Below are 25,480 nucleotides of genomic sequence, written 5' to 3'. Positions count from 1 at the left end.
CAAATTATTTTGCATAGTTCGAGTGTTCAGGGGAAAGGTTAAAAGAGCTGCAACCATATCTAGGAATTCAGATTTCTTTGAGAACATTAGGATGAATGTTTTATATCTACTTGTGTATATATACAAGTAGATCAGGTATTCATACACAAGTGTATGATCATACACTTTCCTTTCGTTTTTCTATAATGTGATTTTTACTTTATATCTGAGACCCCCAGATAATTACCACAATTAAACAAGTAAACTGATATTCTAGAAATCTTTTGGCTTGGAGGGCACCTAGAGAACTGGCCATCTATTCACAGTGGATACGCTTTTTATCTGACTTACCGCTTATTTGTACTTCAAAGGGAGCAAAAATCATAAAACAGCCTTCAGCTTAAAATGGTAATGAGTTTTTATTTTGATAATACCATCTCTACTATTGCCTGAGAACAATTACAGAAAGGATACCAGAATTGTTTGTCCAAGTATGCCTGATCAAAAACACCCGCAAACATTCATGCACCGGAGAGAAAGACAGAGCTGCTTATGTATGCAGCAGAATAACATCACACGGAATCAATAAACTAGTCTCTCGGGACCAATTTTATGCCTTCCTCTACAGCTGTATGGAGCCACTTTGGAACATAATATATTCTTTCGAAGTCAATGATCCCTGAGGGTTCAAAGCATGATAAAAATTTGGCTCTTGATAGAGTGGATGCATTGTGTAGAATAGAGCCTTTAATTCTAAGCCTCACTGAGCACACACACCCACAAACATACAAGAGAAAGAGACAGTGGGAGCAACTCACGGGAGAGTATGTAAAATGATCAGGACCCAAAATATTGATTTGACATGCAAGAAACAAAATCAGAAGTTTAGCCATCCTTTGTATTAGAGTAAGGTTGTGGAGGTATGTTTATTTATTTGTCTTTACTTAAAAGGGGGAGAAATAATAGGAGAAAACTAAAAGACAAATGATCAGATGGTTCAAAGGGGTGTGACCACAGAAAAGATAACCAAGCTCTAAAGGAAAAACATAACCAGTTTTTCTGAAATTATGTTTTACAGTATTTAACCTGGAACCAATCTCCAAGTATGAATCAAAGCTCCAAAGGGACTTGATTGGAGTAAAGTTATTTACAGGTTTAACTCAAACTTACGACCATTCATTATTAATGTGTGTGTGTGTGTGTGTGTGTGTGTGTGTGTGTGTGTGTTCAGCTTCTTTGAGAACTTCTACTGCTCACATTATACAAAAAAACAAGAAAAAATCCATTTTTCTATGCATAATACATACAGTTAAACAGCGGAAACGATCAATTCAGCATTACTGCAGTGATAGTTCTGTTAGTATTTATGTGTGTTTTTGTTAAATTTCAATTCATATAGAACATTTACTCCAAAAGCAGTTTGGCTTTTATTAATTGTTGTACCTTATTTCAGGTTACTAGACTTCAGAATGCACAGCTGAAGTTCTTTTTAACATTACTAACACATATACTGGAATCTGACAGCATGTGAATAGGAGGGGCTCTCCGGTTCCTATTCAAAGAGCTCTATAATTAGAAAAGAGTTGAAATTCAGAAAACTGTTAACAGAAGTAAAGCTTGTGAACAAGAACCGCTGGGCAAAAATCTAAGACAAAATGACCTCCTTTTCTCAGTAATCCTTGAATCTGAAGGAGAAAAGATAAGGAGACATTTGCCCCAGGAAAGGGGTTCACGTACATATTTATCCAACGGGTTAGACTGAAAAAGAAAGCTCAATTTCAGAGCAGTGCTGGAAGCAACCTGAAACAGTATACACTCCAGGCTCCTTGCTGCAAGGGTAAGATATTTTTTGTAGATAGCAAAAACTGAAAGTTTGAGGACCTTTTGGTGGAAAAGGCAGCAATGTGATCACACAGTGATGGATATCTTGGACCAATTCCAACATAATGACTGTTGCTGGGCTCCCTGTCATCAAGGGAATGGGTTGTATTTCAGCTGGAATCTTCTGGCTCTTCCACTGCAGTGCCTAACCTATTGATTTGGAAGTTTTGACTCTCTATTTCTAGATATTGGAGATAGGTTACATAGGTTATGGTCCTAGATGAGTTACAGATTGGTCAGCTCTTTCTAGGTCATGTATAGATCTTTTTGCCTTCTTCTTCAATTGTTCTCAACCTATCCCTCTACCCTTCACATTTGTTCAGCTGAGCTTTAGACTTTTTCCCATTGCTTTCTGCACGTATTAGCTTGGTACAGTGTTCTTTAAATTCCAAAATGTATTTCGTTAGCAAGAACCTGGGATTCTCTTTGTTTCGCATTCTATATATAGACTCCTGGCACAAGCCGGGGGAAAGCCATGTAGGATTTATTTAATGTTAGACTAAAACTTTAGCACACTGTCACATTTTAAAGCAACTTACGATACCAGTCTCTCGTGAACTCCAATACAGAATGCAGAATACAAGTGCTGTTGCACATGTAGAAAGAGTTTCTTAAAATGATTTAATCTCAGAACAAAAATGAGAACATTGTCCATAGAGGAACAAACAATATTTAATTGAATAATCATGTAAAAATAGATACGAAGAGAGTCATACCATTCTACCATTCTATTTGATTTAGCAGAAAAGAATGAGAAAATGGGACAAAGGGGAAGGGAGGTATACGCATATATCTAACTGCCTTACCAGGAGGAGTCACCCTCCATCCCCAAACATGCAAAGTGAGCACATTTCCATGCCAGTAAAGGATGTGGGAAGGAGTTATGCATTATGACTTAGTAGGTAAAGGTTTTGGTGAGAATAAAACAAATAGTTAGAAAATAGCATGATGATATCAAAGGACAAAAGGTGATATAAATTCCCTCACAATGAATACATTTTCACATAACTTCTGGAATAGTCATTCAAAAATGTAGTTTTCCTCATTTCCACTTAAAATTATTTCATGAGACGATACCTTTGTATATAAATCCTAATTTAATCTTAAATGGAAGCTCTTCATGATCATGTCACCACCTGCCTCTCTGGCTTACTCACTCTCACCTCATCTCTAAGTATTATACCCAAGTTCCAGAAATACCAAGCTTCTAGCTGCGCTTAAATTCACCAGGTAAGCTCCTTCCCAACTCCTGCTACCTCTGCTAATGCCTAAATATCTCTTCCCTCAACTTGCCTTCTTTGCCTTGTATAACTCCTTTTCAAGTTTGATATTTCACTGACCCTTTCACACTCCCAAAGCTGGACCACATAACCATCGTTTATGCTCCCATAGCATCCGTTGCTTAACTCCATCACACTTGGTTTTAAAAATGCTTTTTCGTTCTACCTACATTAAAGTGATTTACTGCCATATATGCACATATATGCCTAATACAGCACTTCCTACATAAAGACAATCCCTGATTTTCACTTATGATTTTTTGACTTCACAGTAGAAAGTGTAATTTAAATTTTGAATTTTGATCTTTTCCTAGGCTAGCAATATGTGGTACAATTCTCTCTTGTGATGCAGGGCAGCATCAAGCCACAGCTCCCAGTCAGCCATGCAACCACGAGGGTAAACAACCGATACACTTACAACAATTCTATTCCCATATGGCCATTCTGTTTTTCACTTTGTGTACAGCATCCAATAAATTAAACGAGATATTCAATACTTTATTATAAAATAGACCTTTTGATAGATGATTTTGACCAACTGTAGGCTAACGTAAGTGTCTGAGCACTGGTAAGGTAGGCTGCACTAAACTATGTTGTTTATTAGGTTAGGTGTATTAAATGTATTTTCCACTTAATGGTATTTTCAACTTACAAAGAGTTAACCAGGATGTAACCCCATCATAAGTTGAGGAAGATCTGTACTATCAACTCATATTTTCTAACCAAGTGGAAATCAAATAGATGGCTTACTGGGTCACCTAGAAAGTGATTTAGACAATTCTACAGTTCTTTTATAGAAAGTTAAATTTTAGGAGGGACTTCACTATATATATGGAATTGCCATGTAGCTATATAATACTAGGATTTATTAATCAATGCTCCTGAAAAACTTCAGCATTTGGGTTTTGATCTTTTCTTTTCTGTTTCTTTTTTTGTTAATCTTAATATCTGAGTTGCTGTATGGATTATCATAAAAAGTGCACTTTGATATATTTGTCTTAGGACAAAGAACAAATTTCAAATGCTTTATGAAACAAATAGATAAATCCCTAGCAGTAGAAATTAATAACACATTTTTAAATGCTATACACAAAATATCCTCTTTTAAGACTGCTTCCAAATTTACTCTATGAGGCCAGCATTACCCTAATATCAAAACCAGACAAAAACACAACAAAAAAGGAAAATTACAGGTCGATATTCCTAATGAACCTAATGCAAAAAACCTCAGCAACATATTAACAAACTGAATTCAACAATACATTAAATGTATCGTAGACCATGATCAAGTGGGATGTATTTAGGGAGGCAAGGATAGTTCAGTATCAGCAAATTGATCAACATGATAAATGACATCAACAAAACAAAGAATAAAAATCAGATGATGATCATCTCAATAGATGGAGAAAAAAAACTCTTGACAAAATTCAACATCTATTTATGATAAAAACTCTCAACAAAGTGGATATAGAGGGAATGTAGATGAATATAATAAAGGCCATATATGACAAACCCACAGCTAACATCATACTCAATGGTGAAAAGCTGAAAGCATTTATTCTAAGATCAGGAAGAGGACAAAGCTACCCATTCTTGCCACTTTTATTCAGTATAGTATTGAAATTCCTAGCCACAGAAATCAGAGAAGAAAAAGAAACAAAGGGCATCCACATTGGAAAGGAAGAAGTAAAACTGTCACTGTTTGCAGATGACATGATACTATATATAGAAAATTCTAAAGACTCCACACAAAAAAATTATTATAACAAATAAATTCAGTAAAGTTGCAGTATACAAAAGTAGTATACAGAAATCTGTTTTACTGCTATACACTAACAATGGACTAATGGAAAGAGAAATTAAGGGAGTACTCTATTTACAATTGTATCAAATAGAACACCTAGTAATAAATTTAAGCAAGGAGGTGAAAGATGTGACTCTGCAAACTATACAACACTGAGGAAAGACACAAATAAATGGAAAAATATACTATGCTCATGGATTGGAAGAATTAATATTGTTAAAATGTCCATAGAAAAAAAAATAAATGTCCATACTACCAAATCAATCTATACATTCAATGCTATCCTTATCAAAATACTAATGGCAGTTTTCACAGAATTAAAGCAAATAATAAAATTTGTCTGGAACCACAAAAGACACCAAATAGCCAAAGCAATCTTTAGAAAGAAGAACAAAGCAGAGGTACCATGCTCCATGATTTAAAACTATACTACAAAGCTACAGTAATCAAAACAGTATGGTGCTGGCATGAAAATAGACATCAGAACAGAACAGAACAGGATAGCCTCAAAATGAACCCACACTTATATGGACAATTGATCTATAACAAAGGATGAAAGAACATATAATGGGGAAAGGCAGCCTCTTCAGTAAATGGTGCTGAGAAAACTGGAGAGCTACATGCAGAAGAATGAAACTGAACCACTTCTTCACACCATATACAAAAATAAACTCAAAATGGATTGAAGACTTAAATTTAATACCTGAAACCACAAAACTCTTAGAAGAAAACTTAGGCAGTATGCTCTCTGACATCACTCTACACAATGTTTTTCTGGATATGTCTCCTCTGGCAAGGGACACAAAAGTAAAAGCAAACAAATGGGACTACATCAAACTAAAAAGCTTTTGCACAGCTAAAGAAACCATCAACAAAACAAAAAGGCAACCTACCGAATGGGAGAAGATATTTCCAAATGATACATCTGATAAAGGGTTAATATCCAAAATATATAAAGAACTTACACAACACAATATCAAAAAAACAAAATCAAACAAAAAACGCATACAATCTTATTAAAAAATGGGCAGAGGACCTGAGTAGACATTTTTCCAAGTGAGACACACAGATGGCCAACAGACACATGAAAAGATGCTCAACATCACTAATCATCAGGGAAATGCAAATCAAAACTACAATGATATATCATCTCACACCTGTCAGAATGTCTATCATCAAAAAGACAACAAATAAAACAAATGTAGGCAAAGATGTAGAGAAAAGGGAACCTTCATGTGCTGTGGTGAGAATGTAAATTTGTACAGCCACCATGGAAAATAGTATGGAAGTTCCTCAAAAAATTAGAAATAGAACTGCTATATGATTCAGAAATTCCATTTCTGGGTATTTAACTGAAAAAAATGAAAACACTAATTTGAGAAGACATGTGCACTCAGAAGCAGACTCATAGACACAGAGAACAAATTGTTGGTTGCCAGAAGGGAGGTGCATGGAGGGGTTGGGTGAAATAGGTAAATGGGATTAAGAGGAACAAACTTCCAGTTGTGAAATGAATGAATCACAGGGATGTAATGCACAGCATAAGGAATATGGCCAAAAATAATGCAATAACTTTGTATGGGAACAGAAGTTTACTAGACTTATCATGGTGATCATTTATTTGTAATGTATTTAAATGCTGAATTACTATGTTGTACACTTAAAACTAACAATGTTGTACATGAACTATACTTCAATGAAAATAACTGAATTGTTAAAAAAATTCTTGCTGAATGAATAAATGAATAATTAGATAATCTAAATAAAAATAAAAGGTGACGGACTAACAATGGAATTAATATAGTTTTTAGCTAGTTACTTCTGTATTCAGAAAATTTAGTATCAGTACTGCATTACAGCTGTAGCAGGAAAGCCAATGAAATGAATATGCAAAGCAATATACACCCCCAAACAAAACAACGTGACCCCAAATAAATTGTGTCTCACAACGTAAAGGCAAATTCTGTTTTGTCAGAAGTATAGCAGCACTTCTGGGTGCAAACCTAGATCTCAAGATGCTTATAATAATCAAATAAATGGGTGTACTTGGGAATGTTAAATGCGTTTACAATACCTATACATCCATGTCCATCATTTAGCTGTGGAGATAGTAAAGGATATACAGATGCTGATCTAAATCAGTAAAGGCAAATAACAGTACTTTCCCCCTACATTCAAAAGATACTCATTACACCATCATCTTTCATATGCCTCTTCCTTTCAAATCTGAGTATTAAAATTTTGGAAAAAATGTCACTTATCACCATTAAGAATCAATTTGGTTTAATTTTTTCTTGCTTTTATGGGAAAAGTCTCAAATATGATAAGTAATGGAAATAGTGTCAAAGGGTTAATTACTCTGCATGGATTTTACTGTAATAGCATCCACAAATATATATACATATCTAGCTTTAAAACTAATAACTAAAGCACAGCATTTAAAATGTTTCATTCAGAGACAGCAGTGAAAAAAAGAAATTCAAATTACTCCGAGTAGAAGTAATTTTTCTTGAAGTTAGGCATAGTTTAGTGAAACACTTACAACTCTAGGTAAGTTTTTTTTTTTTTTTTTTTTTTTTTTTTTTGCGGTACGCAGGCCTCTCCCATTGCAGAGTACAGGCTCCAGACGCGCAGGCTCAGCGGCCATGGCTCACGGGCCCAGCCGCTCCGGGGCATGTGGGATCTTCCCGGACCGGGGCACGGACCCATGTCCCCTGCATCGGCAGGTAGACTCTCAACTGCTGCACCACCAGGGAAGCCCAATACTTTACATTTTAACTGAATGATATAAACCTTAGGCACTAGCTAGTGGGTCACAAACTCTTACATGATTTTGTACAATAACTAGAAATTTAAATGGGCAAATAGGGATAACTGAATCAAGGTGTTGAATGTTAAGGTTCTCCATTCTTAATGTTTTTTTTTTTTACCACTTTACAAAGTAAATAAATATATTTATTGGCTACCATAAAGGTTAGTTTCTTACATTTCTAAAGAATAAATTTATAATTGTTATTACTATTTTAATATTAACACTAATGTGTTAATTATTATAATATTAGTTAAAATTAATTAGTTAAAATACTAATATTAGTATTTTTAAATTAACATTTTAAAAAATATTCCTTTAAAATAATTCAATTTTAAACATCTAAAAACCATAATCTTTTTTGTTTGTTTGTTTTGGAGTACGCGGGCCTCTCACTGTTGTGCCCTCTCCCATTGCAGAGCACAGGCTCCGGACGCGCAGGCTCAGCGGCTGTGGTTCATGGGCCTAGCCGCTCCATGGCATGTGGGATCTTCCCGGACCGGGGCATGAACCCATGTCCCCTGCATCAGCAGGCGGACTCTCAACCACCGCGCCACCAGGGAAGCCCTAACTTTGGGTTTTGTTTGTTCTTCTTTCTCTTTGTTCTTCCTTCTCTTCTTTCTCTCTAGCTCCTTTAGGTGTAATGTTACATTGTGTATTTGCGATTTTTCTTGTTTCTTGAGGTAGGCTTGTATTGCTATAAACTTCCATCTTAGAACTGCTTTTGCTGCACCCCATAGCTTTTGGATCATAGTGTTTTCATTGTAATTTGTCTCTAGGTAATTTTTGATTTCCTCTTTGATTTCTTCAGTGATCTCTTGGTTATTTACTAACGTATCGTTTAGCCTCCATGTGTTTGTGCTTTTTATGTTTTTTTTCCTGTAATTGATTTCTAACCTCATAGCATTGTGGTTGGAAAAGATGACTGATATGATTTCAATTTTCTTATATTTACCGAGGCTTGATTTGTGACCAAAGATGTGATCTATCCTGGAGAATATTCCGTGTGCACTTGAGAAGAAAGTGTAATCTGTTGGTTTTGGATGGAATGTCCTATAAATATCAATTTAATCTATCTGGTCTATTGTGTCATTTAAAGCTTGTGTTTCCATATTAATTTTCTGTCTGGATGATCTGCCCGTTGGTGTAAGTGAGGTGTTAAAGTCCCCCAGTATTATTGTTTTACTGTCGATTTCCTCTTATAGCTGTTAGCAGTTGCCTTATGTATTGAGGTGCTTCTATTTTGGGTGCATATATATTTATAATTGTTATATCTTCTTTCTGGATTGATCCCTTGATCATTATGTATGGTCCTTCCCTGTCTCTTGTAACATTCTCTATTTTAAAATCTATTTTATCTGATGTGAGTATTCCTACTCCAGCTTTCTTTCATTTCCATTTGCATGGAATGTCTTTTCCATTCCCTCACTTTCAGTCTGTATGTGTCCCTAGGTTGGGAGTGGGTCTCTTGTAGACAGCATATAGATGGGTCCTGTTTTTGTATCCATTCAGCGAGCCTGTGTCTTTTGGTTGGAGCATTTAATCTATTCATGTTTAAGGTGATTATCAATATGTATGTTCCGATTAACAATTTCTTAATTGTTATGGGTCTGTTATTGTAGGTCCTTTTCTTCTCTTGTGTTTCCCACTTAGAGAAGTTCCTTTAGCATTTGCTGTAGAGCTGTTTTGGTGGTGCTGAATTCTCGTAGTTTTTGCTTGTCTGTAAAGCTTTTGATTTCTCCATCGAATCTGAATGAGATCCTTGCCGGGTAGAGTAATCTTGCTTGTAGGTTCTTCCCTTTTATCACTTTAAATATATTGTGCCACTCCCTTCTGGCTTATAGAGTTTCTGCTGAGAAATCAGCTGTTTACCTTATGGGAGTTCCCTTGTATGTTATTTGTCGTTTTTCCCTTGTTGCTTTCAATAATTTTTCTTTGTGTTTAATTTTTGTCAATTTGATTACTATGTGTCACGGCGTGTTTCTCCTTGGGTTTACCCTGCCTCGGACTGTCTGTGCTTCCTGGACTTGGGTGGCTATTTCCTTTCCCATGTTAAGGAAGTTTTTGACTATAATCTATTCCAATGTTTTTTCGGGGCCTTTCTCTTTCTCTTCTCCTTCTGGGACCCCTATAATGTGAATGTTGTTGCATTTAAGGTTGTCCCAGAGGTCTCTTAGGCTGTCTTCATTTCTTTTCATTCTTTTTCCTTTATTCTTTTCCGTGGCAGTGAATTCCACCATTCTGTCTTGCAGGTCACTTATCCATTTTTCTACCTCAGTTATTCTGCTATTGATTCCTTCTAGTGTATTTTTCATTTCAGTTATTGTATTGGTCATCTCTGTTCGTTCTTTACTTCTTCTAGGTCTTTGTTAAACTTAATTTCTTGCATCTTCTCAATCTTTGCCTCCATTCTTTTTCCGAGGTCCTGGATCATCTTCACTATCATTATTTTGAATTCTTTTTCTGGAAGGTTGCCTACCTCCACTTCATTTAGCTGTTTTTCTGGGGTTTTATCTTGTTCCTTCATCTGGTAGAAAGTCCTGTGCCTTTTCATTTTGTCTATCTTTCTGTGAATGTGGTTTTCCTTCCACAGCTTGCAGAATTGTAGTTCTTCTTGTTTCTGCTGTGTGCCGTCTGGTGGATGGGGCTATCTCAAGACAAGGCCTCCTTTAAAAACATAGAGCTAGTAAGAAGTTAGACTTATGTCTTATGGTATTAAGGGTTGAATATGGGTACTTTTCATTTTCATTATGCTCCCTCAAACTTTTTTTTATTGAAATTAACCCACCCATTCATGTACATTTCTACTTTATCATTCATACAGAAAGCTGGATGTAATTGTTTATTTGAATTTTTCCCTCATCCCAAACGCATAGTCACTCTTTCTATCACCAGGAGATACTTCAGAGTTGATGATTTAAATGCTCCTTTATAATATGAAATTATACTTTATTATCATCATCATTTAGTTTTTCATCATTTTCCTTATTCTAGACCTGGGATCTGTAGGCTTCTGATTCACATGTTTCCACAATGCATGCTGCATCCTGACAGCCCCTACCACAAAGTTCAACATAAATATTTGTTTTAAAATGGCTAAGTCAGGCGTTCTTATGTATTGAATTTTCTAAACTTGGATCACTTTTAGTGCTAGTAATGGTAAAGCAGCTGATTCATCACAACCTGATAGCAACAGAGTTTTCAACAAAAACTTTGATTCCCTAAGTATCCATTCGGACCAAGCAATTCTAAAATTTCCTCAAAAATATGAATATTATTTATTTGAGAGATTTTCAGCTATGTTTTCATCCAAGTTAGAACATTTTGCTATTTTCTTCCAATTCCATAGAAATAAGACAAGGCCTCCTTTTATACACTTTGAATTGTTTATTAAATTTTGTTGATGTTAATGCTAATGGGTTAATATATTGCATAAAACTGTAGACACAGCTCTGCATTTGTAGCACTTCTGACCAGTAAGATTTCCACTTCAACCTAAACATGAGGCTCTCCACCAGCAGATTCTGCCTGTCCTTTCCTCCTCATGCCAGAGTCTACAGTGGTCATTTCTTTAACTCTATCAGATCCTAGACCAGGCATTTGAACACAGCAGCCTCTGTTTTACACTTGAGGGAAACTGATGAGCAGGATCTCTGCCAGAATGGCAAGATCACAAGCAGCTGGCCACTGGTGCCCTGATTATTACAAACCAGTATCCGCTAGGAGTTGGCTAGAAACTGTTTCTTTCAAAATCTAATGCCATATGCAACAGTATGGATGAATCTGGAGGGCATTTGCTAAGTGAAATAAGCTAGTCACAGAAGAACAAATACCCTACGTGTCTCTATCCATGAGATATCTAAAGCTCACAGGAACATAGAATAGTAGAATGGTGGTTGCCAGAGGCTGGAGGGAGGGATTAATGGGGAATTGGTTTTCAACAACATGAAGTTTCAGTTATGCAAGATGAATAAGTTCTACAGAGGTGCTGTACAACATTGTGCCTATTACTTAACAATACTGCATTCTGTACTTAAAAATTTGTTGAGAAGGTACCTGTCATGTTAAATGTTCTTACCCCCCCCAAAAAAACAAACAAAAACAAAACCCTAATGGAAGTCTAAACCCTATGAGTTTCCTCTCCTTCATCACAGCCTAATAAGTAAAACCTTCTGCTTCCTCTTCTTCCTCAGAAGTTTCTCACCATATAGACTGCAATGTGTCTTCTCTCAAACATAACTTCCCCTTGCTCCCTAGCTCCTTACCTTCTCAGAACTTGCAACTTTGTTTTCTGTAACTCTCAGTCCATAGGACAGGGATTTCCTATGTTCTCATTCTTTTTTCCCTACATAGTCTCTCTACCTCCAAATGAATGTGAAACTTACCATAAAAATATCCCTTGTTTGATATGTTTGTCAGGTGCTCTGAGATGCAGACCCAAAGAAGTAAGCATGCCAAGATTTTATTTGAGGAAAGACTATGTGAAAGAAAACGGGGAAAGAGCCAGGGAAGGCTGAGAGAACCAGTCAGACAGTGATGCAGTTTGATCCTTAGTGAAGAAGAGGAGAGAAGGCTGGGTGGAAGTTGTGCAATGTAATAAACATTCAACAAAGTCATCAGGGAGTCCTTGAGCCCAAGTCTGTCCCTGCCTCTCCAGAATGGCCTACTTTAGTATTTCTGACACACTCATGTTGATAAGGTGAAGCTTAGAGGAGGTGGGTAAATGCTGTGATGGACTTTAAAGCTCAGAACCTGGGGCCCTTTGCCAATTATGCTCCAGGTAGTAGGAGGTACACAAGATGCATTACCACGGCTATCCATTCAACTCCCTATTACCAGTCTGCTACCACCCTCTTTCTTTCTTCATTTTCATGCCCACATATATTCAACAAGGTTTCTTCATTCATTTCTCTAGTTCTCATGCTAACACCTCAGTGTACCTCATCCTGGCTTCTTCTCTGTAACCACTTCACAGAAAATGTTCTCATTAAATTCACCAATATATATTTGTCATTAAGCAAATGCATAATTTTCAGTTCTTTTATTCAGTCTCTAAGCTGCAAAGTGCAGAATACAACCTTCTTTTGAAAGATTTTTCTTTTCATTTTCATTTCTTTGCTGGTTTTTGACCATTAAGTCTTATGCTCCTTTTTGTTGATACCTGCTTCTCACTGAACTTTATACATTTGGCACTTTGTATTTACAGGTTCTGCATCTGTGGACTCTACCAACTGCAGATTGAAAATATTTTCTTTTTAAATTCCAGAAAGTTTCAAAAGGCAAAACTTGAGTTTGCCATGCACCTGGCAACTATCTACACAGCATTTACATGGTACTAGGTATTATAAATTATCTAGAGATGATTTAAAGTATATGGGAGGATATGTGTAGGTTATAAGCAAATACTATGCCATTTTACATAAAGCACCTGAGCATCTGTGGAGTGGATTTTGGTGTCTGAGGGGAGTCCTGGAACCATTCCCCATTCATGGATAGCAAGGGAAAACTGTAGTTGATGTGTCTCAGGTGGTGATTATCTCATCCTCCCAATCTCTGTATTCAATTACAATTGATATACCAATTAAACGTGAATTTAAATCGCAAGCCTACATCTTTCTCCCTGAGCTTCACATCTAGATATCCAAATGTACTTGGATACTCACATACATACCTCAGATGCAAATACAAAATGAGTTGTTTCCTACCAAACCTTCTCCCACATTCTAAATCTATAATAATCATGCTAGCAGTGCTCCAAATGCCCAAGTTAGAAACTGGAACACCAATACATTCTCTTTGTCCCTATAACTGCTACCTATATCCAATATGATGGGCACTGTTAAACCTAAGAATTGCTCCCCCACTGCCATTCTCCTATTTTAAGCCACCATATTTATCATGAATTACTAAAAAAATTAGTCTTACTTTGTTCCCATCTTTATCCTTAAACATGGTAACGCATTATAGACTACAGATAATTATTACATTACTTTAATTTATAACACATTAATATTTTTCACATTATATCATATCTAATCTACAAAATAAATAGATCAAATACCACAAGAACAGAATTTGGAAAATAAATATTCCAGCTCAAATTCTACCATTGACTAGCTAGGTAACTTGGGCACTCTGAATTTCAGTTTCATTTTTCTTAATGAAAAATGGATTAGATGAGATCAATACAGTCTAAACAGTGGGCCATATGCAAAACTAATTGTGTTTCTATATCATGTTCATAAGGGACACTAAACAACATGGCTACTATAATTTGAGAGTCTCTGTTATTTTGCTATTTTAAGAAAGGATTTATACTACAGAAAGTGGTATAGTCCTCTAACCAGATTATTTTACTCCCTCACTCCAGTCCTTCCTTGATAATTCACTGTCTTCAAGGTAATATACAACATTTATTCAACACTGACATGCTCTCAAGATGCTGAGGTTCCAGGTCTTAGAACCCTATTGTGAAGAATTTGTACTGTCTGGTTCTATTGGGAAATGTTTCTTATGCCAAAGAATGGAAAAATGTATAAAAGCAAGTTAGGGTTTAGTATTGTATTAATCTGTGAGTTTCATGATGTAACATCCTATCCACTAAAGAACAAATATAGGCATAGGGATTTTATATAAGGTAAAAAAAATTTCCAGAAAGGATCAGGAGAGAAAAACACTATTATTGTTTTATCATTAGTGATATATCAAAAGAATCTAGACTAACCCATTAATCCTGTCAGACTTACCACGTTTTTCTCTTTGTATTTATTTTTTAACTATTAAATCGTTCCACTAGCATCAGAGAATTGAGGCTCAGGTTTGAAGGGATCCATCAGACACTCAGAAAACAATGACTAAAATTTATAACTTCTGCTGATGTTTCCGAAGAGAGGAGATTGGAAGTCCTAAAGAAAGAAATATTGCTCTAGCTGTTGAGGTCAGTCCCCAACTCACTAATTACATCCAGGACATTGAAGATAATCCAATAAATCTCTGTTTCTCATATGATTCCTTATAATAGATCACAGTCTTTCAAAATATCAAAGGGTTTAGCAAACAATCACTGCAGTTAAATTCACCCTCTTCTCTTTTAAATATTAAAGAGAAATAATCAATGGGTCAGTGAGATTGCTACCAGATTAATCTTAAAGCAACAACACTGGCACCTTATACTGCTTCTTTTCGCAGTAAGCGATTAGGACTACACATCTGTATGGTTAAGTGATTAGTTTTAGAATTAAGGAATAAAATCCTATTCATATAAAATTCTCTAATAGTGACTACTTTATATAGTTTTATGATCCCTATTATTTGGTATGAAAACAATAATAGTGGAGGAAAATGCTTTTCAGTATTCAACACTCAATGTATCTTGGACATTTTTTTACATCCTTTGTGACATGATTTGCAAAAGTGAGTAAAAAACATTTTGACAGAAGGGTACAAGAGTTATAGGAAAATAAGCACAATCAAAGGGAAATGTCACATGCCTTTTCTATATCAACCCAAAAATTATTACTGCAAAGCATATCCTGAAAATGATATCTGTTTTCATTTATGAAATATTTTATCTTAGTGCCACTATCATTTCCAGAAGTGACTCAAGGACACATTTCATTCTTGAATCTTCTTCATCTTATACATGTGACCCTTCATGTACACTGAATAAAAGGACTAAATGGGTTAGGACTTCACTATCAATACAATATGCCCATGTTAAAAATAATCTTCCTCCGTCAAATCCTGCTCCTTAAATCGGTTCCTTTTAATCAGTTAAAATCATTTGGTATTATGGGGCCTGTGTTTATACACTAATATATATCTTTTGAGGGAAGGAGAAAAAGGAAATAAAATGATAAGCACTTGGAATAGGAATGTGTGTCAATACAATGAGGAAAAAGGGCCAATATCTAATATGTAAATGTAATCAAATCACATGCATACAATACAAAGTTTTTTTGCATTGTGGAAAAAGGACATATGAATTCAGACAATGTGGGTTGATTCTGACTTTGGTTACCTAATGTGCATGATCCTCACATATCACTTAACACCCTGATATGTAGAAGGAGGATGAAATACGTAACTCAAAGGATTTGGGTAAAGGTTAAATGAGGGACCTAAGAGCTAGACACATGCTAGGTACACAATGATGGTGCTATGTTAACAAACTCCTATTGTTTCCACTCAAACTTCTCGTCTTTCTTCTATAAAGTCCCAAATGTATCTCTATATCCAAACATAACCCTTCTTATACTTTACACTTCATAGTAGGCAAATATGTACACATTGTAAACAAGAATAAGAGACTGAAAGCAACTGATACAATTTGGTAAAACTATATCTGCATATCTATAAGAGGGTATTTTGTTATAGAATTTTATTTTCAAAGCAGGAATAAAGTATTGTTTTTCCATGTGTGTCTCCGAAGTATTTTAATTCTTCCATGGCTCTTTTATTTTCCTTTCTGGTTTCCTTTATAACTGTCTGCCTCCTCTTTGGTCAAGGCCACCGGAGACTGAATTATATAGTGTTTCATCTTGGAGGGGATCCACACTCAATTTTTAAGAGCTGCCTGTTTGTTTCTCACTAGAGTGGCAGGGGTCTTCTCAGGCTATTACTATACCACCAGCAGTGACTGCATAGCATGATCTGTTTTCCCTGCTCATAGAAATTAGATTTTTCTCCCATTTTATGTATAACTTTACACAGTTTATATGCCATCTTTAAATCCATGAAAATATATTCATGAAATAATATCATGCCCAACTAAAAAACAATAGCACAGTTTGTACTTTAAGTATGCATCTCACAGAACAGGGCAATTTTCAGCAGTCATCTTTGAATTACACATCAAGGAGTCTTCTTTGTTAGAGATCTTTCATTAGTAAATATTGTTCCACTGCAACCTGAACTGTTTGTTGCACAGTTTGCATAGATATTGAGTCTCTGTTATGCGTTAATGAAAAAAAGAAAGCACTAGCTATTCAGAAAGATTAATCAGTGGCAGCATCACATATAACAACAGCTTTTTCTGCTGTTGATGTCTGTAAGTGGGTTTGCTATAGGCCAAACACAGGATTGTTCTTAACGTTTACAACAATGTAGTAAACTGACTTCTGAAGAAATGGGCAATGAAAAGAGGAGTCAGAGAAGAAAATGATGAAACAACAGCTGGTTTCTCTGTGGATGGAATTTGCCGCCTCCAAGATACTTTTTCCTCACGCAGACATATATATTACTGTCATTACCGTCAGCTCGTGAAAACCTTAGCCTCCAAGAGGCTTACGTCATTACATATAACAAACTATACAAAAACTGTGTACTTCCACTTACTATCAACAAGCAATTAGGGAATAAAATTTATTCAAAATAAAAATATAGCATTGAAAAACCATAAATTTTGTAGATAGGAATATAATGAAAGTTTTGTACATCTCTACTTAGAAAACTGCATTATGTTACTGAGGAAATTTTAAGAAGGTATAAATAGTTGATGTTCATGCATTGAAGACTCAACTGTGTAAAGATATCAAGTCCTCTCAAATTGACCTATAGAGTAATATAATCTCAACTCAATTTTAGAATTTTTAAAAATAAATTAGCAGGTTGACTCTAAAATGTATATACAAATGCAATGGGCCTGGACTAGACAGTAAGATATTGAAGAAAAAGAACAAAACTAGAGAACTTTTCCTACCAGACATCAAGATTTCTTATAAAGGTTTCACTAAAGCACTGTTGTAATGTCATGAGGCTATCCAGAGCCATAATCAGCATGGAAAATTCAGAAACACTCCCACACATTTATGGACACTGGGCTTCTGACAAAGTTGGTCCCATAAAGCAGTGGGAGAATGACAGTCATTTCAGTAAATTAAACTCAGTTAAAGAGCCATTAAAAAAATAATCTTGATCCTCTCCTCCCAGAATCCACAAAAAAATCACCTCCAGGTGGATTATAGATTGACATATGACAGGTAAAACAATAAAGATTCTAGAAGATAACATAGACAAATACCTTTATGATGATTTTTAAAAGAGGATTATGAATATTTGGTCAATGGGCCTAATTAAATTTAAGAACTTTATCTATCCAAAGACAACATCAAAACATTCAAAGACAAGCCACAGATTGAAGAAGATATATACAGATACAATCATTAACAAAGGACTTGTATCCAGAATATATAGAAATGCCTATAAATCAAGAAAAAGAAATAAGCTGTCATTACAAATGAGTAAAAGACATACAGTACCTGGGTACTTCACAAGATATTCAAATACAATTATGAATTGTATAATTTAATTACACAATTCAATTATATTTGACACAATTATGAAAAGTTGCTAGACCTCATTAATCACATAGAAATAAAAATTAAAACTGCAATGAGATGTCATCACACATCTCTATAATGGCTAAATAATAAAAAAACAAAAACTACTGTTGTAATATCCCATGTATATGATGATTAAAAAAAGAAAAACTTATTCATGGAATACAAAGTTACCTTAAGGAAAGGCAGGATGGGTTGTGACTGGGATGGTGCAAGAGCAGAGCTATTGGGGGTAGAGGCAGGGTTTTGTTTTGTTTTGCTTTTCTTAATCTGGGAAGTGGTTACAATTCTATGTTCACTTTGTGAAAATGCATTGGGCTGAACACTCATGATATATGCAGTTTTCTATATGTATGTTATACTTCAATTTAGATGTTTATTTTAAACATTGAGAAAATAAAAGGAGAGGAATAATGACAACTCTATTTTTTCCTTGTTTAAAATCACTCTATTGAAGTATGATTGACAAACAAAAAGCTGTACATATTTAATGTATACAACTTGATGAATCTGGAGATAAGTATATATACCCTTGAAACCATCACCACAATCTATACCGTAAGTATACATACATCACCTCTAAAAGTTTCCTTCTGCCCTCCTTACTACTAATTTTTCTCAAGAAATTTTCTGTTAAGGGACATAGAGAAATGAAATAACACTGTAAAGGAAGTTAATTTTCAGAAAAGTGGATTTTTAAAAGATATTCAAAATAATAACATAGTCACATATTGCTGGAAATAAAATATACATAGGAAGAAAATAATGCAGGAGGAAGAAGAAATGTTGGATTGCCCCTGACCTGAGAGAATAAGAAAATGGGACCTGAGACAAGTAGACAGTTTGGTTTTAGGTAGGAATGCAGGTTTGTCCTCCATATTAGCAGTGTGAAATCACACTGTAGATCTTTCACCCTCAAACGCTTCTAAACATGTCTTCCTGTAACTGTAACTTCAATGCATACTATTCTCCTGAGGAAATGATTTTCTGAGTTTACGACCTGCTGTGTAATATATTGTAGTAAATATTGTAATAAATTAGCCTCTTCCATGTTTTGAGATCCTGTCTCAATTCTTTTATATTATAGGACTCAACCACATTTCTCTTGCATTGCTATTTCAGAGACTAGAGTCCTCATCTTTTCATCCTGTCCTCATTGGAGAGTCATCCCCTTCTCATTTCTACTATGCCTTTCTTGATTTTAGCTTATCATCTCTGTATACTTTCCAGCTCCATTCTACGTACTTTGATAGATAACATCTAAACAATTCCAGGTGCAGCTGCATCCTGATATTGCACAAATTATTCTTTTAAAAAGAGCATTGTGTTTATTTTAAATAAGTTTTTGACAGTGTCATTATATGGGTTCCCCCACTCTTTTTTAAGTATAGAAGCACATTGAATTGGATATTTTCAACCTATTTACTTTTTGCCAGCTTACCACAAATGGGTGGTAAGAGATTATGTAGAGTTGTAGAAATATTATTTTACAAAAATACTACCTTATTATATTGGTTCATATTGTGTTCATCTTCACGCTCTTCATGTGCTCAAAAATATTTATACATCACCAATCAACAAATAATAAGTCTCCACGGTATAGTATAGTGTTTTCACAACTTGATCAATCGATCGAAACTCTGTGGGTGCATCACAGCTGCAGGTTCCTGAGTCTTACAGAGAACTGCTGAACCATAATCTCCAGAGACTGAGGATCAACACTTCAACAAACACTTTATATGGTTTTAATTATTAGTTGTTTTAGAAACACTGAATTTTGAAGACTATTGTGATCTTGGTTTGTATCATCATTGGAAAATTTTGTGGTTAAAAAAAACCTAAATTGTAAATACAAATACCTTCAGTAGATATTTTGAAACATTGAATAATTATCATCCCAGCTTCAGATCGAAAGTCTCCAAAATTTTTGCATCTCATTCTCATAACATACCTCTTCTCCATTAGATTCCAAAGCACCTCTCATTTCTCCCTACTTTCCTACACAATTTCTGACCTTTTTTCCTCATTATTGCTTAAGGAATTCCTTCCTCTCTGCACATCCTTTCATTTCGATACTAGCATTATTAGGTAGGCAACTAATAATGCTTACTGTAGGTGAGGGAATTCAAGCTTTTCTTTACATCCTCTCCAGCATTTATTGTTTGTAGATTTTTTTGATGATGGCCATTCTGACCGATGCGAGATGATACCTCATTGTAGTTTTGATTTGAATCTCTCTAATAATTAGTGATGTTGAGCATCTTTTCATGTGTTTGTTGGCCATCTCTCCAGACATTTTTAAATGAACCTTCTTACTCAAATGACTTCAGTAAGTCAATAAAATTACTTAGTTCATGATGTCTGTCCAGAACCTGTCCTTGATCATTGGATGTGTGTGTTGTACTTTCCGTTTAACATGTATACCTGAATATTTAATATATTTTTCCATGTCAACATATTACAAAAAACCAAATTTATCATCTTTAATCCCACATCATTTTTATTGCTGTGGGATTCAGTAAACACACATACAAGATTTTTGTAACTTCACAATCACTATCGTCATCCAGCTAGTCATTAAAAAGGTGTTCTTCATCCCTCCCTCTCACTTCCTTCTCATCCAAACTGTTGCCAGTCTCTCCACTTTCATTTTACGCATCTGCCTACACTCCTACCCGACTCTACCACATGTCTACACTTTACGCTGTTCAAGATTTATCCTTCTGAAACACCAATCTAATCATATTACTTCAAACGTTTAAAATTTTCAAAGGCCCATCACTGATTGATAACATTAAAAACAACAACAACATTATAGTGTGGCATTTAAGAACTCCAGGCTCCTATAGACTCTATCCCAACAGTCTTCCCATCTTAATTATATCCTAATACTAGATATGACAAACTTTTTCTAAACTCTTTACATCATTTGTATATACTGTTTTCTCTGCTTTTAATTCTTGTTCTCCTTTTTAAATTCTATCTGGAGAATGTCTTTCCTCTTCCCAATTCCACCATTTCTATGAAGCTGTTCCTTGTCTAGAATACATTATGAACAACCACTTTCATCTTCCTTTAGCAACTTTGTATATATCGTAATTGCAGCACCTGACATACTCTTATTATTTCTTTTCATCTTTACTTAAAAAAAACCTGAGCGGTTATTAAGGGTAAGACATTAAGTCTTATTACATGTATATTCTGTGTCTACAACAATGCAAAGAACATAGTGGCATGCTGAATAAACACTGACTGCATGAACCCATACCATGTAAATCTGCAAAAAGGAAGTTCCTCTAATTCATGAATCCTTAATTTTTAAATTAAACTTTGTTGTAAAAATATTATATATATTTTTTTGCAAGAAGCAGAGTTATATTTTCTACTTGTGCCTTTAATCCTATCTAACACAATCCTCATAGAATGATAGTCTAGTCACAGATGACTTCCCTGAATAGATACTCCTCCAATCCTCAACTCCCACCCTCAACCTCCTACAATTGAGGAAGCTATACTTTATCATAGTAACAGCAAGTTTCTAAGCATGGAATGAAGATTTTTACTCTGAGAGAATCTAATATGTTTCAATAGCAATAATACAGGCGATCAGTCCACCAGATGTGCCACATGACATACTAACACATTACATAATTTACTAACAGAGACACAGTTCCTCTTTGGCACGCTTTCAAATATCTTAGGCAAGTGCCACATACTCCCAGTAATTTATCTACATTCAGTCTGGCAAATAAGTTTATAAAACAACTGGTCTGAGATACCACAGGTCTTTCTTTGTATTGGTCACAAATCTGGTATTAGCTCATTAGGTCTTTATATAGGAATCATTAATATGTTTAATTTCATAGTGGGACTGTCCTAATATTTCTTCTGCAGAGACCAAAGCAAATAATATGTCTGTCAAATGTTTTAATGTTCAAGCCACATTTTGCACTGTAGTTATTAGTGAATAAATTGACTTTTCACCATATTTAAAGAACAATTTGTTGGAAAGATTTAAAAAGGTATCTTCATAAACAGAATTAAGGTAAACTGTCCAGCAGCCTAGACAAAACGGAAAACACATATATGTGGTTCACTATCTTGGCCTACATTTCTTCTCTACTTGATTTTTTTGGTTCAATGCCTTTTATATTGTTATTATTTTCTCACACCCAATATTTATTTAATTATGGTTTTGGCTTACATAATCTGAATTCTCTTGTTCCTTAGAATCTTAGCATTTCATTTTCATTTTAGGGCATATCTTTTAGTAAGATAAATCAAACTGGAAATTTTCACCTTCTGCATGTTCTACATAGGATTTTGTAAACTTGGTATTTGACTCATCATTAATAGACAGATGTGGGTTTTTGAAGTTATGACATTAAGCAGGATCTATTTCCCCCACCCTTGTGGGGTACCTTCTTAGATGTCTTGACTGGGTCCAGAGAAAAGTTCAGGAGAAAAAATTGGATCTTTAGATGATGCCCTTGATAACAAACATCAATGCATGCTTCTTCCCTGTAACACTTCCATATCAGAGTTATTATGGAGAAGGTGAAACCTGAGTTGGGAATTATAAATTATATTAAAGTGTAAAAGGGAGTTTTGAAAGTTTGGTTTATGAATTACAATATACATACTTCCATGCTACCAGCATGAAGCATGGCTCTAATAATACCTTCTACAATTTAGTTAGTTCAGTTGATCTCGGTTGTAACTAATTGCATTTGTAATTCCGAGGAAGGCTTTAATTTTTCAAGGAACCCATAACTTTTAATACCCATCCTAGACTAATTTCATTTTGACTCATTTCTACATTGCACCTGTTTCACCATCTTGGGTAGTAGCATTTTGAAAATTCTTCCATGATGGCTTTTTTCTTTGGCTCTTGTCCGCTTGTATGTCCTGTCTGTTGATTCATAAAAAGGCAGCAGTACTCAAAATGTAAGGAATGATCAAAACTTGCAGTTGTTCAAAATTACCATGAGGGTTAATATCTATAAATAAGCAACTATTTGTAAACAAGTAAACAGGATAAAATAAATAATTTTAAATAAACCTATCCAGCTCTATTACTTTTAATTTCCCTTAGGCATAAGTATTATTAAATAGCTCTTGGAGTTTATTTCATAATTGAAAAACTATGTCAGCCTTTTCAGATATTTTGCTGTAGGGTTCAAAATTTCTTGTCTTGTTTTTTAATCTCCCCTGAATGTTCTTTCCCTGGGCAAATATTTCTCTTTTTTAAAATAAAATTGTGATAGTTGGTACTTTTTCATTCTCAAAATAACCACCATAGACCCCATGAGCTCATTCTTCCTTAGTCTTATATAGATTTACCTGTAATAGGCAACATTTATCATCTTAGATGAATAAAATAGAAATTGAGGAGTACCATTATTCTACTACATTTTTTTAAAGAATGAGATCTCTTTTCTCTTTTTGATTCTTACACAATGGGCAACTGTTAATATTCTAAGGATATAATCATTACTTACAAAATAAAACACTGTCAACATAATAAAGACAACTTAGAGACCCCTTTCCGATGAAACTGCTGTTTTGTAATATTGACAAGTAATATTACTGTGTAGAAATTACAGTTCATAGTACTTTTTTTCATGCATTTCCCATTTCTATTATGGAACAGCATGAATTTTCCTGTTAATAGCCTTCCAAATATTTAATATCTCACATATTCATTCAAAAACATAGTTTTCCAAACTTATTAATGTCACACTAAAGCTGTATTACATTCATCTAGATAACTACAACACTTTACCAATATCTGGAAGTAGGACTCAAGATAATTTATAACTACAAAACTTATTTATCATTTATTGCATAAAATACACTATAACAACTCATAGACCCTGAATGCCAGAGCTCTTGCCTTTCTATCATGAAGTTAAATACCATAAGATGAATTAATTACTTTTACTACCTAATCACAATCTTTTCTTGCCTCTAGTGCCAGTTGATTCAGTGGACAGAGTGACATTGCTGTTCCAGGTCTCCTAAATGCTATAGAGACAGACTTGTCAGGTAGAGCCATCTAGTCTAGGGGATCTGAGATACCTCTCTGGAGGGAAAGCTGAGATAATTTCCAATAAACACCAGGGCCGTAGGAGGAAGGATGAGACTCTTTTGACAAAGAGGACCCTGAATTTGAGCAGTGCAGAACAGGAAGCCACAGGCCTCTGAGTATTATTCTAAGGAGTCTGAGTTGTGTTTTTAATCCTTTTTCTCATGAAATAAAAGCTTATGGGGTCACAGAAACGCTATAAACAAATAGAAGGTTAAATGAACGAGAAATTTCCCTTATTTTGTATGTAAAAAGATGAATACAGTCCTTTCAAATCCTGTCCTACGAAGGCATGGATTACTATGTCTAATTAAGTTTATCACTTAAAAAAAAATGAACAAAGAGAAAAGGTAATTCTGTCTCATTTAAGATCGATGGGCATATGAAATTTAAGAATTTATTAGAATGATTATCATCACCTTCACTCGTTTATAGAAGCCATTTTTAACACTAATTCAGAATTTTGGCCCTTTAAATGGGTTAAAAACTAAATGGATAATATAAAATAAATGATAATATAAAGTACTTGATAATATAAAAACATCAATAGTTATTGCTTATCAAATCCTTACCAAAAGTGTTCCAAAAATGTGCTAAACATTATAAATGAATTATATAATTTGGTTCCCACAAAAAAAAAGCCGTTTTAATGGTTGCATTTTAAAGACGAGAAAACTGATAGATAATTTAAGCAATATGCTCCAATTCATTCAATAAGGAATTGAATTCTGGTCTATCAAACCACATTAATAACTGTGCTCTCAAAAACTGTGCTATAATGCTTTTCTAACACAATAAAATAAGGTCTTTGTAAACAATATCTTTTCTAAATAAGCAAATACTTCAGTTACTTGACACTGAAGAATGAGGGCTTTTCAATGAAAGCTTTTCCTGGATAATTAAACTATCTTATTCCATCTGGTGTAATGAAAATATTTCTGAAGTGTTCAACTTAATTTCCAGGTTTAGAAAAACGACAATTGAACAAGTTTTACATGAGTCAAGTTAATATCTCAATCTGTTTTTTATACCCCACTAAATACATGGATAGCAGAAATTTGAAGAGATACTTCATATACATCCACATCAACTAGAGAAACAAAAGTATTGCCATTTGCCTGTTGCTCATAAAACGGATGTGCAGGATATAGGCACGTGGCCATGGTATAACAATCCTTTCAATAAAATAAATTGCTAAGGAAAATGACAAGTGATTTTTTTGGAGTCCCCATGACATCAATGTCTAAGGCTGATAGTTTTGAAATATAATGTACAACCTTCTAACACCTCATTGTAGTA

Source organism: Tursiops truncatus, chromosome 9, assembly GCF_011762595.2.
Source record: "Tursiops truncatus isolate mTurTru1 chromosome 9, mTurTru1.mat.Y, whole genome shotgun sequence".
Lineage (NCBI taxonomy): Eukaryota > Metazoa > Chordata > Mammalia > Artiodactyla > Delphinidae > Tursiops > Tursiops truncatus.
This window is presented reverse-complemented; position numbering follows the sequence as displayed.